This window comes from Marmota flaviventris, chromosome 18, assembly GCF_047511675.1.
Source record: "Marmota flaviventris isolate mMarFla1 chromosome 18, mMarFla1.hap1, whole genome shotgun sequence".
Taxonomy (NCBI): domain Eukaryota; kingdom Metazoa; phylum Chordata; class Mammalia; order Rodentia; family Sciuridae; genus Marmota; species Marmota flaviventris.
This window is the reverse complement of record NC_092515.1, coordinates 7,491,937-7,505,851: the sequence shown is the minus strand read 5'-3', so window position 1 is coordinate 7,505,851 and position 13,915 is coordinate 7,491,937. Positions and strand designations below refer to the sequence as shown.

The following is a 13,915-nucleotide window of genomic DNA, read 5'->3' as shown; positions in this document are numbered from 1 at the left end:
TAGATTATGCAGGTGTAGAGAGTGCATTATGATTATAAACACAGTGTGGAGTGGTGAAATGCTGAAATGAGGTAATTATTACACCCATAACTTCAACTATTTACAGAATGTTCTACCAAAAATATTTTAATTTCATGCTCTTAGTTAAATTGAAACATCTGACACAAGTTCCTGCTATCCCCTCTCTGTGAACTGGTGGGACAGAAGCGTCTCAGCCTGGGTGCTGAAATTGCCTTCAGGCTGTTTCCACGCTGCCCACCCTTTTACCATGCTTTGCAACATGTCTGAGTCCTATCGTGGTTTTAGGTTGATGTTCGTCCATTTCCCTCTTGATTTTCCCTCCTGAGAGACCAAGAGTAGTGGGCGTGGACCTCCTCAGGTCCAGCAGGATGTTCTCCTCTCTGCAGGGCTCCCCTTCCCTCTGCTCCCCTGCAGTGGAGCTGATCCAGCTTATCCATCCAAGCTGTGCAGACTTTGGGGTGATATGTCTAGATGAGAGCCTGGGAACCATTCCTGGCCTCCTACCCCTGGCAGGAGGGAATCTGATCTTCATGATACTGAAAGGAATATTAGGAATATAACTGGATGATGAAGTTATGAAAGACACAGGATTGCTAAGGGCAGGTGTCCTAGGAAGGAGAGAAGATGGCTGAAGAAAGATCTCTGCTAAGAGTGAGGAGGGGGTTAGCCATGCCTTAGTGAAATTGGAAAACTACAAATGATCAAAACATTTGAGGTTTCACCTGCAACCATCAGAGCACATATTAAAGATATGTGCTTTCAAAAATCAGAGTATGTTCACCATGGCCAAATATGTTAAGAGTCATGATTTCAAACAATTCTAACTCATAAACCTAAATTTCAAAGTTGCTGGAAGGCCCAAATGAGCCTGTGGAGGAACAGGACTCCAACACTGTGGGGGATCAATAAATAATTTGAGTGCTTGTCCCTTAACAGGATAATGAGTGGGGGATCATTGCAGTACAGATCATGCCCAAGCAGGGATGGTGGTGAAAGTGTAGCCTGGGTGGTGAAAGTGACCTGAGAATGTTCTCATGAACTTGCTCAGTGTGGAGACACACATGCAATTGACTAAAGGTCCAGGAGGGAACAAAGGAACAACTGGGTCCGTGGGAGAAAGTATTCCCAAGCAAATGAAATAGTGAAATAAACTCCAAAATCCAAGAAGTGCAGTTGAGACATTAACCACATCAATTCCAATATTAACCTGAAAACATATATCATTTCTGGTGAAATACCATTGGTTAATCCATTCATTCTCTTTCCATAAGAAAACATTTATAAACAATCAATCAAAAGTTGTATTTTACACATGTTGCAGTCCTCAGGATACAGGGATGCTTTGTTAGCCTGGGCTTATCAACCACGGTCGTAAAAGTGACCCCCAAATTCCATATCCTGGGTGTTTTCCTGAGCACTGTGGGATATGGAGCAGCAACCTTGACCTCTACCTCTTGCATGTCAGCAGCTCTGCAAAAGTTGTGAGAGCCACAGATGTCTCAGATCACTGCTGTTTGACCCATGGGTAGGGACAGCGGTGAAAACCTGTGTTGGATGAGTGTTTAGCAGGCAATGACTTGGAGGAAGGAGGTGTGCCATGAGTACTTCAAGACAGAAGTTTGAGAACACAGGGTAGCATGCCTACGAGAAGGATCATGCTTTTCATAGATATCAGACTACTGAAATGTAGGCTGAAGATGAAACCCAGTCTGGGGCTCAGAAGAAAACTTGCCTTATAACCTGCATATTTGTCTTTCACACAGGCCACTTGTCCCTGCTCAGTACCCTAAAACACTGTGATATGGATTGAATTCCACCTTCTTTCTCCACCTACTCTTTTGATATCTTGTTCCCAGGAATCCTTGGAATCCAGGCCCAGGAAGTGTCTAAGGAGACCCTGATATGAAAGAAAAATGGACATTTCATCACCCCTTTCTCCTCCTGCAATGTCACTATTCTTGCAGAAGCTGTGTCTTATAAATAATTTTAAGTGATTATTTGATTTTTCATTGCAGGCCTAGTTTACCTCATTACAACTTCTAAGCCATCATCAAGATAATGTTTTTGGGCTGTGGGTATAAGCTCAATGGTACTGCACCTGCCCAAAATGCATGAAGACCTGGATTCCTTCCCCAGCACTGCAAAATAATAATAATAACAAGATGATGATTCCAAGCGACACAATATTTGGAGTTTTCCTCATCTCTCAGCTGTGCATTGGTGTCCTGGGGAACTCACTGCTCTTCCTGTTATATGCCTACACCTTCTTAGTTAAACCCCATCTGAAGAAGCACATCGATCCCATAGTTATGCACCTGATGTTGGCCAATGCTTTGACCATCATGTTCACGTTGGTACCAGATATTGCATCCACCTTTGGAGTAAGGCGGTTTTTGAACAAGGTTGGTTGTCAGACAGTTTAGTTCTTATACAGAGTGACATGGGGTGTTTGCATCTGCACCACCTCTCTGCTGAGTGCATTTCAAGCCATCACTGTCAGTCCCAGTAACTCTAAGTGGGCGTGGCTTAAATTTAAGCTTCCTAAATGGAAGTATCCCTTGTTCCTTTTCTTCTGGGTCCTCAACATGGTTGTCTACTTCCATGTCATTGAAACCATTACAGCCATTAGCAACTTCACTCTGATTGGTCCTGGGTATGCTCATGCCTACTGCCAAAATAAATACTTTGGAAAACATAAATCACCGTCATTGTTTATTGCCATGCTGGTTCGAGACCTGCTGTTTGTGCTCCTTATGACCGGCACCAGCCTGTACATGGTGAATCTCCTCTACAGACACCGCAGGAGAGCCCAGCACGTCCACAGCCCCCGTGTCTCCTCCCAGACATCTCCTGAACACAAAGCCACCCGCACCATCCTCTTGCTTGTAGGTTGCTTTGTGTTCTTTTATTTCTCAAACAACTGCTTCTCTCTTTATTCCTATAATGCACGCTATAAAATTCCAAGATCAGAGGGGATTAGTGGAGCTTTATCATCATGCTACCCCACCATCTGCCCATTTTTGCTGATGAAAAATAATAGAATTGTTTCTCAGTTTACATCATTCTTCTGAAAACGAATGTGACAGGTTTCCAAAGGGCAAATAATGGCAGATCTGAGGCCCAAAGATACAATTTGCAGCAGGGCAGGGTCCCTAATGTTTACATTGGAAAAGAAAGGCCATGCTGCCTTGAATACTTCAAATGGCAGAAGTGTGAGCTCAGATATTCTATAAGTGTAAAGTGCACTCAGAATTAGAAGACATAGTGTGAACAAATGTACAGAGAGAACATTGATGATTTCCACTTTTATTTAGTGTTTAAATTGTAATTTGAATAAAATGAATTCATTTATACTCTTCAAAATATTTCATATGGGGGGATAGTAGAGGATAGGAAAGGCAGCAGAATTCAACATACACTAGTATGGCAGTATGTAAAAATGTGGATGTGTAACCGATGTGATTCTACAATCTGTATACGGGGTAAAAATGGGAGTTCATAACCCACTTGAATCAAATGTATGAAATATGATATGTCAAGAACTATGTAATGTTTTGAATAACCAATAATAAAAATTAAAAAAAGAAAAAAAACAAAAAGATAATAAAAAATATTTCATATGCAGGCTTATTTTTTTTAAACAGCCATGGGAAAATGTAAAATTCAAATTTGGGTTCCCATGATACTTCTATTAAAGTGTGCTGGCCTATGAAACTGCTTCGGTGTATCCCACAAATGCACACTTCCAACCATTCATTTTCAGACACCACTTTAGGGCTTCAATGTACCCAGGGTTCTGAGAGCAAAGGGACTACATAGGCTCTTCATGGTGTAGGAAAATTTTTAAAGTTAATATTCATAAGAAATCCCATGGTTTGAGGTATTCACTAAGATGTTTTAATACATCTCTTTAATATTGATAAAATTGTTATTTATTTGACATATAGCTACTAGTTAATGTAAAAGAAATGACAATAACTAATATACACAATAATCTAAAATCTATTCGCTAAACATCAAGTTGAATTGTTTCAATCTTTTCACTAAAGACAACTTTATCATTGAAAGACTGTCCCAAATATAATTATTTAATGTAGGGTTTTAATCAAGGAATCTATAGTGGCCAATAAGAGCTTCTAAATGCATTATGTGACCAGGTTAAACCCTTTTAATATGAATAAAAATAACTTTCAGCAGCTTTACCCTAAACACTCTAAGGAGATATGCTGGCCTCAGGCTGGTAATCACAGGTCTTAGATCCTCAAGCCAATCGTCATCTGCAGGCCACACAAACAAAATGAGTAATGAGTTTCACAAGGTGAGTACAGAGTTTCAAACACAGATGTGCTCTGTATATTGAAGGGGAATAATACCTAATTCCCAGGGCATACAGTGCAATAAGAGCACAGACCTGCCAGTAGCCACACTTATACCCCTCCAATATGGCCTTAGGACAGCACTGGAAGCGGGGACAATATTACAGGTTTTCAGCTTTTTCCAGAGTTTGAGCAGGTTAACCAGCAAAACCAGGGTGGCCACGTGCAGGCTGCAGTTTCTTCAGACTCTAAAAGAGCTAAAAAATGCTTGCTGTACTTCATGGTCCAAAATCAGCCTTCATTCAAAGTCTGCTTTGCCAGGGGCTAGAAGGAAGTTCTCCTTCAAAGAATAGCCTGACAGTTAAAAGAAACAGCCCCCTGGGAGACATCCTGCAGCCATCTATCTCCCTGAGACATCCATCTGTCTTCCTGAAACATCCTGAGGTTATCTCACCTTGTGAAGACATCCAGCAACTGCTGATAAGAGAGCTTCCCCATCCCCAGCATATAAATACCCCTGTGTGAACAATAAAAGTTTGCAGCTTGATCAGACTCCTGTCTTGCTGTCTGTCACCTTTCGTGTCTCTTGTCCCTTCATTCCTCCCCATCTAGGTTCGCTGCCCACGTTGATGTGTCCTGCCGGTCGGGACATGCTTGATTCTTTATGCAATGAGCCCCCACATGATTGGATTTCTCTGGCCAAAACTTATTTATTGGGGGGTGATAATCTGCTTTGGTGATCTCACTGGACTCATAATTGCACTGAACAGGCTGAGAGAAACCAGAGACAAGTCTTTGATGCCCCTTTGGAGATGTTAACTGGAAGTGGAGAATTTGCAGATTTGGAAAGGCAGATAAATTATAATCTAGCAATTTATGATCAAATTACTGCATGTGTCAAAAGGTGTGGAGGGAATTGCCTAATAGAGGTGAATCAGCTTTGGATTTTAGTCAAATCTGACAAGGATCAGAGGAGCCATTCTCAGATTTTGTGGCACGTCTCTACGAGGCAGCCAACAGATCAAAAAGAGACTGGAATGCCTCTGAGTCCCTGGTCAAGCAGCTAGCATTTGAAAATGCTAATAAACTTTGTCAGGAGATCCTCCAACCCAATCGAAAAGGGGGGACTATTTCTGAATTTATTCACCTTTGTGCAGATGTGGGTCCCACACAGATACAGGGCTTAACACTTGCTGCGACTCTGAAACAGGTGCTACAACCTCAGTCTTGGACAGCCATTCTCACAGGTGGTGTTTCAACTGTGGTAGAACTAGGCACATGGCTCAGGACTGTGAGTCCCTGCGCAACAGGGCAGAGACCTCTCCTGGTTCGCGTAGATGTCGCTACTGGAGAGATGACCACTTGGCGTGGGAAAACTCCGATAGATATGGTGGGAGCAGCTACTTCTCTGCTGCTGGGAAACCAGGGCGGGGCCTGCATGGCCCCTCAAACAGTAGGGGGTTACAGTATAAGCGGGAAGAGGAGTCACAGACTCCTATGTCATTAGGGCCGGCCATGTGGGCTCGTCACTACTACCAGCCGACTCCACACAGACGTTACAGTTATGGCCAGCTGTGAGAGTAACCCTTTACCCTAAAATAGGGCCAGAAATCAAACTCATTATACAGTCAAATTGCACTACTCAGCTCTCTTCAAGAGATGTATTGGTGCAAGTGATATTCTTGTCTTGCCACTCCACGAATGGCCCAGATGAGACCTCAACAACTCACAAAAGACAAATAAGAAAAATATGATCTCTCAAAATGTTCAAAACACGAGCACTCCTTACTTACCAAATGGTGAATGAAACTCTATTATGTAAAGCATTGTGGAATGTGTCTTCTGGAAGGAAATGTGGAGACCACATAAGAACGTTGAAGGAGTGATGGCATTAGAACAGGAATAGCAGAATGAGTTCTAAAATAAAGAAGAGAATTTCCATGAAAAAGTGTAGAATAATATCAACAACCCTAAATAGGAAAAACAAAGTCAAACACCATTTCATGTTCAGAACACTAGAAAAACTAGGGATAGTAGGAACATAACTCAATATTGTAAAAGCTATCTATGCTAAGCCAAGGCCACGGTTATTCTAAATGGAGAAAAACTGGAGGCATTACCTCTAAGAACTGGAACAAGACAGGGTGTCCTCTCTCACCACTTCTATTCAACATAGTCCTTTGCAGAGGTCCAGCCCCTGCGGGGGGAGAGAGGGTCCAGTGTGGTCCTGAAGGAGGAGTGGCGTCGGTGAAAGAAGAAGAGTCGGGACAACAGGTTGCAAGTTATGAGCAACCTCCAGAAGACATCTAATTGCCCCTGGAGGGATCTTTATTTTTATACTTTTTTTTACAGGTGTTCTTTCAGGTAGTTAATGGATAGCTTCAAAGCCCTAAATTTTTTTGATTTACATAATTTTCAAGAGTTACAATCTTTTCTGATATATTGATTACTTAAGATATTAAGTACATTGTTCAAAATATTTTTCTGTAACCTTAGACAACACAATGAAGCTTTTACGTTTTCACCTCAACCACTAAGTGCTAGGTGATCCAACTAGACTACATGACTCCTGACCTATTATTCACTTCTAACTTTAAAGCATACCTTATGGCATGTCTCCATTGTATCCTTAGTCTCATTCTGGAATTTTTCCTGCAATCTCAGGCAATAGGTACTTTTATTATTGATTGACGTATGCCCTGTTATCCATATCATGAGGATCATAAACTTAACATTCCTAATGGTTCCGGTTTCCAGATGGTACAGCCTTGCCGCAGCATCCCCCACGCTGTGACCCTGTCAGACAGCGGGTGCAGGAACGCATTCACCAGTCCTTAAAACTTTAGCCAGAGCAATTAGATGAAAGAAATTAAAGGGATACAAATAGGAAAAGAAGAACTCAAACTATCACTATTTGCCGGCAACATGATTCTATACTTAAAGAATCCAAAAAATTCCACCAGAAAACTTCTAGAATTAATAAATGAATTTGGCAAAGTAGCAGGATATAAAACCAACACCCATAAATCAAATGCATTTCTATACATCAGTGATGAATCCTCTGAAAAACAAATTAGGAAAACTATCCCATTCACAATAGCCTCAAAAAAAAAATAGTTGGGAATCAACAAAAGAGGTGAAAGACCTCTATGATGAAAACTACAGAACACTAAAGAAAGAAACTGAAGAAGACCTTAGAAGATGGACAGATATCCATGCTCCTGGATAGGCAGAATTAATATTGTCAAAATGGCCATAACAAAAAAGCATTATACAGACTTAATGTAATTCCAATTAAAATCCCAATGACATTCCTCATAGAGATAAAAAAAAAAGTCATGATGAAATTCATTTGGAAAGGGCTGGGGATGTGGCTCAAGCAGTAGCCTCTCGCCTGGCACGCGTGCGGCCCGGGTTCAATCCTCAGCACCACATACCAACAAAGATGTTGTGTCCGCCGAGAACTAAAAAATAAATATTAAAAAAAAAATTCTCTCTCTCTCTCTCTCTCTCTCTCTCTTAAAAAAAAAAGAAAGAAAGAAAGAAAGAAATTCATTTGGAAAAATAAGAGACCCAGAAGAGTCAAAGCAATCCTTAGCAAGAAGAATGAAGCAGGAGTCATCACATTACCAGACCTTAAACCGTACTACAGAGGTACAGTAACAAAAACAGCAAGAATCAATAAATGGGATGGATTCAAACTAAAACGCTTCTTCTCAGCAAAAGAAACAATAAGTGAGGTGAACAGAGGCCTACAGAATGGGAGCAAATTTTCACCACACACACATCAGATAGAGCACTAATCTCTAGGATATATCAAAAACTCAACACTGAAAAACAAATAACCCAATCAATAAATAGGCCAAGGAACTGAACAGACACATCTTAGAAGAAGATACACAATTGATCAAAAAATATATGAGAAAATGTTCAACATTTCTAGCAGTGAGAGAAATGCAAATCAAAACTACCCCAAGATTACATCTCACTCCAGTCAGAATGGCATTTATCAAGAATACAAGCAACAAGTGTTGGCGCGGATGTGGGGGAAAAGGCACATTCATACACTGCTGGTGGGACTGCAAATTGGTGCAACCAATCTGGAAAGCAGTATGAAATTCCTTAAAAAACTTGGAATAGAACCACGATTTGACCCAGCTATCTCACTCCTCAGTCTATGCCCAAAAGACTTAAAAACAGCATGCCACAGGGACAGCCACGTCAATGTTTACAGCAGCACAACTCACAATAGCTAAACTGTGGAACCAACCTAGGTGCCCTTCAATAGATGAACAGATAAAGAAACTGTGAGATATATATATATATATATATATATATATATATATATATATATATATATATATATATATATAAATGGATGGAGCTGGAGAATATCATGCTAGGTAAGCCAATCCGAAAAAAACAAAGACGGAATGTTTTCTCTGATTCGTGGATGCTGAACCATAATGGGGGAAGGGGATGGGAGGAAGGGAGGGACTTTGGATAAGGCAAAGGGAAGGGAGAGGAAGGAAGGGGGCATGGGGGTAGGAAAGATAGTGGAATAAGATGGGCATCATTCCCCTAGGTACATGTATGATGACACGAATAGTGTGACTCTACTTCCTGTCCAACCAGAGAAATGAAAACTCAGGCTCCGTATGTATACTATGAATCGAAATACATTCCTCTGTCGTGTATAACTATTAGAACAAATAAATATTTTTTTTTTAAAAAAAAGAAAGAGAACATCACTAGTTTCCCCCCAAACTCTCTCTTTTCCCCTTCTAACCATCCTCAAAGGTATCCACTAACTGGACTAATACCACCCCATCACTATTGTTTTTAGTTTAAATTCTTGCTCATTCATTTCATAAAGTCTCTATTGTGCTTTTATCTGGGAATTCTCAATGGTTATTACTGTCTAATTGTTCTGTTTAATTGAGTTCTATCCTGTGTCTCTGGTGGCTGCTCAGATAGTCCTAGTTCTGGCTTCTGGACCTCTCAGAGGTGACATCACTCTTCCCTATCTGCTTGCTGGTGCTCAGGTGCAGAGCATCCCAGGAGGAAGACACCGCAAGAACCCAAGGACAGCCGGGCGCGGTGGCGCTGGAATGTAAACCCAGAGGCTCGCGAGGCTGAGGCAGGAGGATCTCGAGTTCAAAGCCAGGATCAGCAACTCGGCGAGACCTTGTCTCAAAATAAACTATAAAACAAGGCCGGGATGTGGGTCGGGGTTAAGCGCCCGGGGCTCAATTCCCGGTACCAAAGGGGAAAAAAAGAAAAAGAACTCAGGGAAAGGAAATCTCCACCGCACCCATCATAACCTAGCTGGTGACGCAATCAGCCACCAACCCTCCCGAGACACCGGAAGGAAGCCTCTCAGCCCCGGTTTCAGGAACACCGGGCCCATCCCACACGCAGAAAGAAATCAGACGACCCTGGGACCTACAGGGAATGGCCTGCCGGAGCCGGCCGCCCTGAGAGCCCGGGCGCCGGGGACAGGGCACGTCCACGCTGTGTCAGGGGAGCCGCTTCGCGGGCCGATTAACACACTCAGTGGAAAACTGCTAGCCCCTTACTTCTGCTTCCTCGCTCTCCGTTTGCTTTTCAAGTTTTGTCCCTCTTCTCCCTCAGGTAACAGGTGAGGAGGAAGCTAGGCTCCATACTGTGCGTCTGCGGAACTCGTCCCCAGCCGAACCCCTGAACTTTGGTTCCGGTATATTCTGCTCGCCTGGAAATGATGCCCTGGTAGAATTTGAATCTAACTCAAAAGATTTCAGAATAGTTTGTACTTTTGAAACAAGTGGAAGAATCTTGGCAAATTGCAACATTTTTTTTTATCAATCAGAGATTATTTTAAAAAAATCAAAAATACAGAAAATTTGTATTAGTCATTTTACATATTTTCAAGATGCTTAACAGGTTGAGGTAACATTCAGGCATTTCCTGTAATCATCTGTGGTTATAAATCAAGATTTAGGGCTGGGACTGTGGCTTAGTGGTAGAGCGCTCGACTTGCATGTGTGGGGCCCTGGGTTCAGTCCTCAGCACCACATAAATAAAATAAAGATATTGTGACTACCTACAACTAAAAAAAAAAAAATCAAGATTTAGTTTCCTTTTAATAATGAAATTTTGCATTTTCCTGACAGTGGTGTCTAGGCCTGACATCTTGCCTCAGAAAGACATTTACTATCTGTTAAAGTGGTTGCAGAGCTAATTTTATATGTTTCTTTTCATATTTTTGACTGGAGATTACTGTATATTTCGGTGCAACTAAAATTATTCCTATCATTCTTTAAATGGGACATAACATGCCATGTAGCCAAGACCCTAAAGATTCTTTAACCACACCATGGTTACCCAGCATAGAGTTCCTGGCAATTTCTCATGAGTCCTGAATAAATATTTCCATTTATATGGTTTTATATTTTACCTGTGGGGTTAGAGCACCCTGCGTGAAATTATTGATTCAAAGAGAATTAGCCAATTTATAGCTAGAGTGTTTCCAAATTAATTTTCAAAGTTTTTGCACAAATCACATTGTGCAAAATAAAAAGTAAAGAATAAGATAGTCTGGCATGTTTTACTCTCTCTAGAATAAAGAATAAAAACTTGTTTTCCAATTTATGGGAAAACAAATCTCAATTCTCAGTTATGTAGTTAATAACAAGGTTGATGATTTGTGATGTTAATATGTTTGGATAGATCTGGTTTATTTGTTTTGTTTGTTTGTTTCTTTGTTTGTTTTCCTATTTGAGAGCCAAGGGAGACCAAGAATGAAAGACTAAAGGTGGAAAAAAGCAAGGGAGTTTAGGTGCCAGTATTTCTATTCCTTTTTTTATTAATTTTTTTATTTATATATTGACAGCAGAATGCATTACAATTCATATTACACATATAGAGCACAAATTTTTCATATCTCTGATTGTATACAAAGTATATTCACACCAACTCATGTCTTCATACATGTACTTTGAATAATACTGTCCATCACATTCCACCATCATTTCTAACCCCCTGCCCCCTCCCTTCCTCTCCCACCCCCTGCCCTATCTAGAGTTCATCTATTCTTTTAATGCTCCCCCTCCCTACCCCACTATGAATCAGCCTCCTTATATCACAGAAATCATTCAGCATTTAGGTTTTTGGGATTGACTAACTTCGCTTAGCATTATCTTCTCTAACTCCACCGTTTACCTGCATATGCTATGATTTTATACTTTTTTATTGCTGAGTAAAATTCCATTGTGTATATATGCCACATTTTTTTATCCATTCATCCACTGAAGGGCATCTAGGTTGGCTCCACAGTTTGGCTATTGTGAATTGTGCTGCTATAAACATTGATGTGGCTGTGTCCCTGTAGTATTCTATTTTAAGTCCTTTGGGAATAGACCAAGGAGAGGGATAGCTGGGTCCAATGGTGGTTCCATTCCCAATTTTCCAAGGAATCTCCATACTGATTTCCCTATTGGCTGCACCAATTTGCAGTCCCACCAGCAGTGTATGAGTGTACCTTTTCCCCACATCCTTGCAAACACTTGTTGTTGTTTATATTTATAATAGCTGCTATTCTGACTGGAGTGAGATGATATCTTAGAGTAGTTTTGATTTGCATTTCTTTAATTGCTAGCAATGATTAACATTTTTTCTTGTATTTGTTGATTGATTGTATATTACCTTCTGAGAAGTGTCTGTTCAGGTCATTGGCCCATTTATTGATTGGGTTGTGTCTTTGTTTTTGTTTTGTTTTGTTTTTTGGTGTTTAGCTTTTAAGTTCTTTATATACTCTATAGAGATTAGTGCTCTATCTGATTGTGAGGGGTAAAAATTTGCTCCCAAGATGTAGGCCTTCTATTCACCTCAGAGATTGTTTCTTCTGCTGAGAAGAAACTTTTTAGTTTGAATCCATCCCATTTATTGATTCTTGGTTTTAATTCTTGTGTTATAGGAGTCTTATTAAGGAAGTTGGGGGCCTAATTCCATATGATGGAGATTAGGGCCTACTTTTTCTTCTATTAAACGCAGGGTCTCTAGTTTTATTCCTAGGTCCTTGATCCATTTTGAGTAGAGTTTTGTGCATGATGAGATATAGAGATTTAACTTCCTTTTGTTGCATATGGATTTCCAGTTTTCCCAGCACCATTTGTTGAAGAGCCTATCTTTTCTCCAATGCATGTTTTTGGCACCTTTGTCTAATATATGATAATTGTAATTTTGTGAATTAGTCTCTGTGTCCTCTATTTTGACACTAAGGTTAAAGGAGGAAAAAGGATCTTTCCAAAATCACACCAACAACATGTAAAAGCCAACTGTAAATATCAATTTCGCACTCTTTCTAAGTATGTCAGAGTGTAGGCCTTACTCTACTTATAGTGCCCAGTTCCCTTCCTCAACTCCAAACCAATCGATGCTCAGCAAGGGGCCTCCCCAAGAGGCTGTTGTCCTTCAGACAGGATCCATTCCTGGCTACTGCAGGCAGGACCTTCGGTAACCATGGGTGATACCGAAAATAAGGCACAATGTACCCCTTCAACAAGAATGCCATAATTGTGAGATAAGAAATGGCAATTGTAAAAGATGACTCTGCTCCTCAGAGTCATCTTGCATTCAAAAAGATCTAGAACCAACAATCTCACCTATTAAAATTCCTTTAATTATTATTTCCCAAGAGTTGTGGTTCTTATTCCCTAAAGGAGCTGGAGATGGGCATTTTTTCAATTCTTTGCAGCTTCTTCGTCCCTGCAGCACCTGGGGGAGCCGCTGCAGCTGGAGGCCTGTGGAGGGGATGGGGTCTCTCCAGCTGCAACTCAGCTGCCCCGGCACCACCTGCCGAATGCCAGCAAGGATGCTCTGCGGGTCGGTGCCTATGAGCACCAAGTAATGCCTGACTGCCTCCAAGTCACAAGAAAACACCTTCCTTTAGTCAAATGACTGAGATATCTCAGACCTCTCCTGTGGCCTGGTCTGACAGCCAAAATTCTACAGAAATTTATGTTTTTCTACTCAAGTAAGGAAACTGAGTGAAGAAATAGAATTGTTTTAAATAATAATGGCCTGGCTGTCCTGGTGAAGTGCTTTGTATTAAGATAAACAAACACCTTACCACCAAACATACCTAACTACACCTCTTTAATACGTGAGTTAAGGATGTTGCTAAACCTAGAATATCATGTATGTTTGATTTGCTGGGTGTTTAGATTTTAGGAAGGAAAACACTTTTGTTTATTAAAAAATGGAATATTTGTAATTTTTTGTTCCTAAGATTTTTATACTTCTTTTCATAAATTGACAATCACTAAATGAAGACAAGAAAATATAAAATTGGGGGAAAAGAATAGACTTTACTAATCAAATGATGCCTTGATTTTTCTAAATGAGAAGATTGTTTTATCTTTAACCCCAAATACAGGAGACATTCCTTAGTAAACTTGTTTGGAAAGATTCGTGTTATGAAGTATATTAGGTTACCCCATCTTATGTATGAAGCAGATTTGATCTCTTTTTTAAGTTCCTTTACTCTATAGTTGTGATTGCACTTTGTAAAAGATACTACATTATTTTATGTCTTTAAA

The 13,915-nt window shown here is 40.5% G+C and overlaps 1 long non-coding RNA gene across 2 annotated transcripts in view; it reads right to left on the bottom strand.

Annotated features, from left to right (window-relative positions):
- LOC139702662 (uncharacterized) overlaps positions 1 to 10,005 on the bottom strand; it is a 44,266-nt gene extending 34,261 nt beyond the window's left edge. Inside the window, exons 1-3 of one of the 2 annotated variants that reach the window (XR_011705225.1) lie at positions 9,917 to 10,005; positions 6,131 to 6,254; positions 3,380 to 4,854 (exon numbers count right to left, since the gene is read on the bottom strand). This is a non-coding gene — a long non-coding RNA (uncharacterized lncRNA). Of the gene's footprint in view, positions 1 to 3,379; positions 4,855 to 6,130; positions 6,255 to 9,916 lie in introns of those variants that run through there. The other variant, XR_011705226.1, reaches the window with a different exon arrangement.
- Positions 10,006 to 13,915: the final 3,910 nt, after the last annotated feature.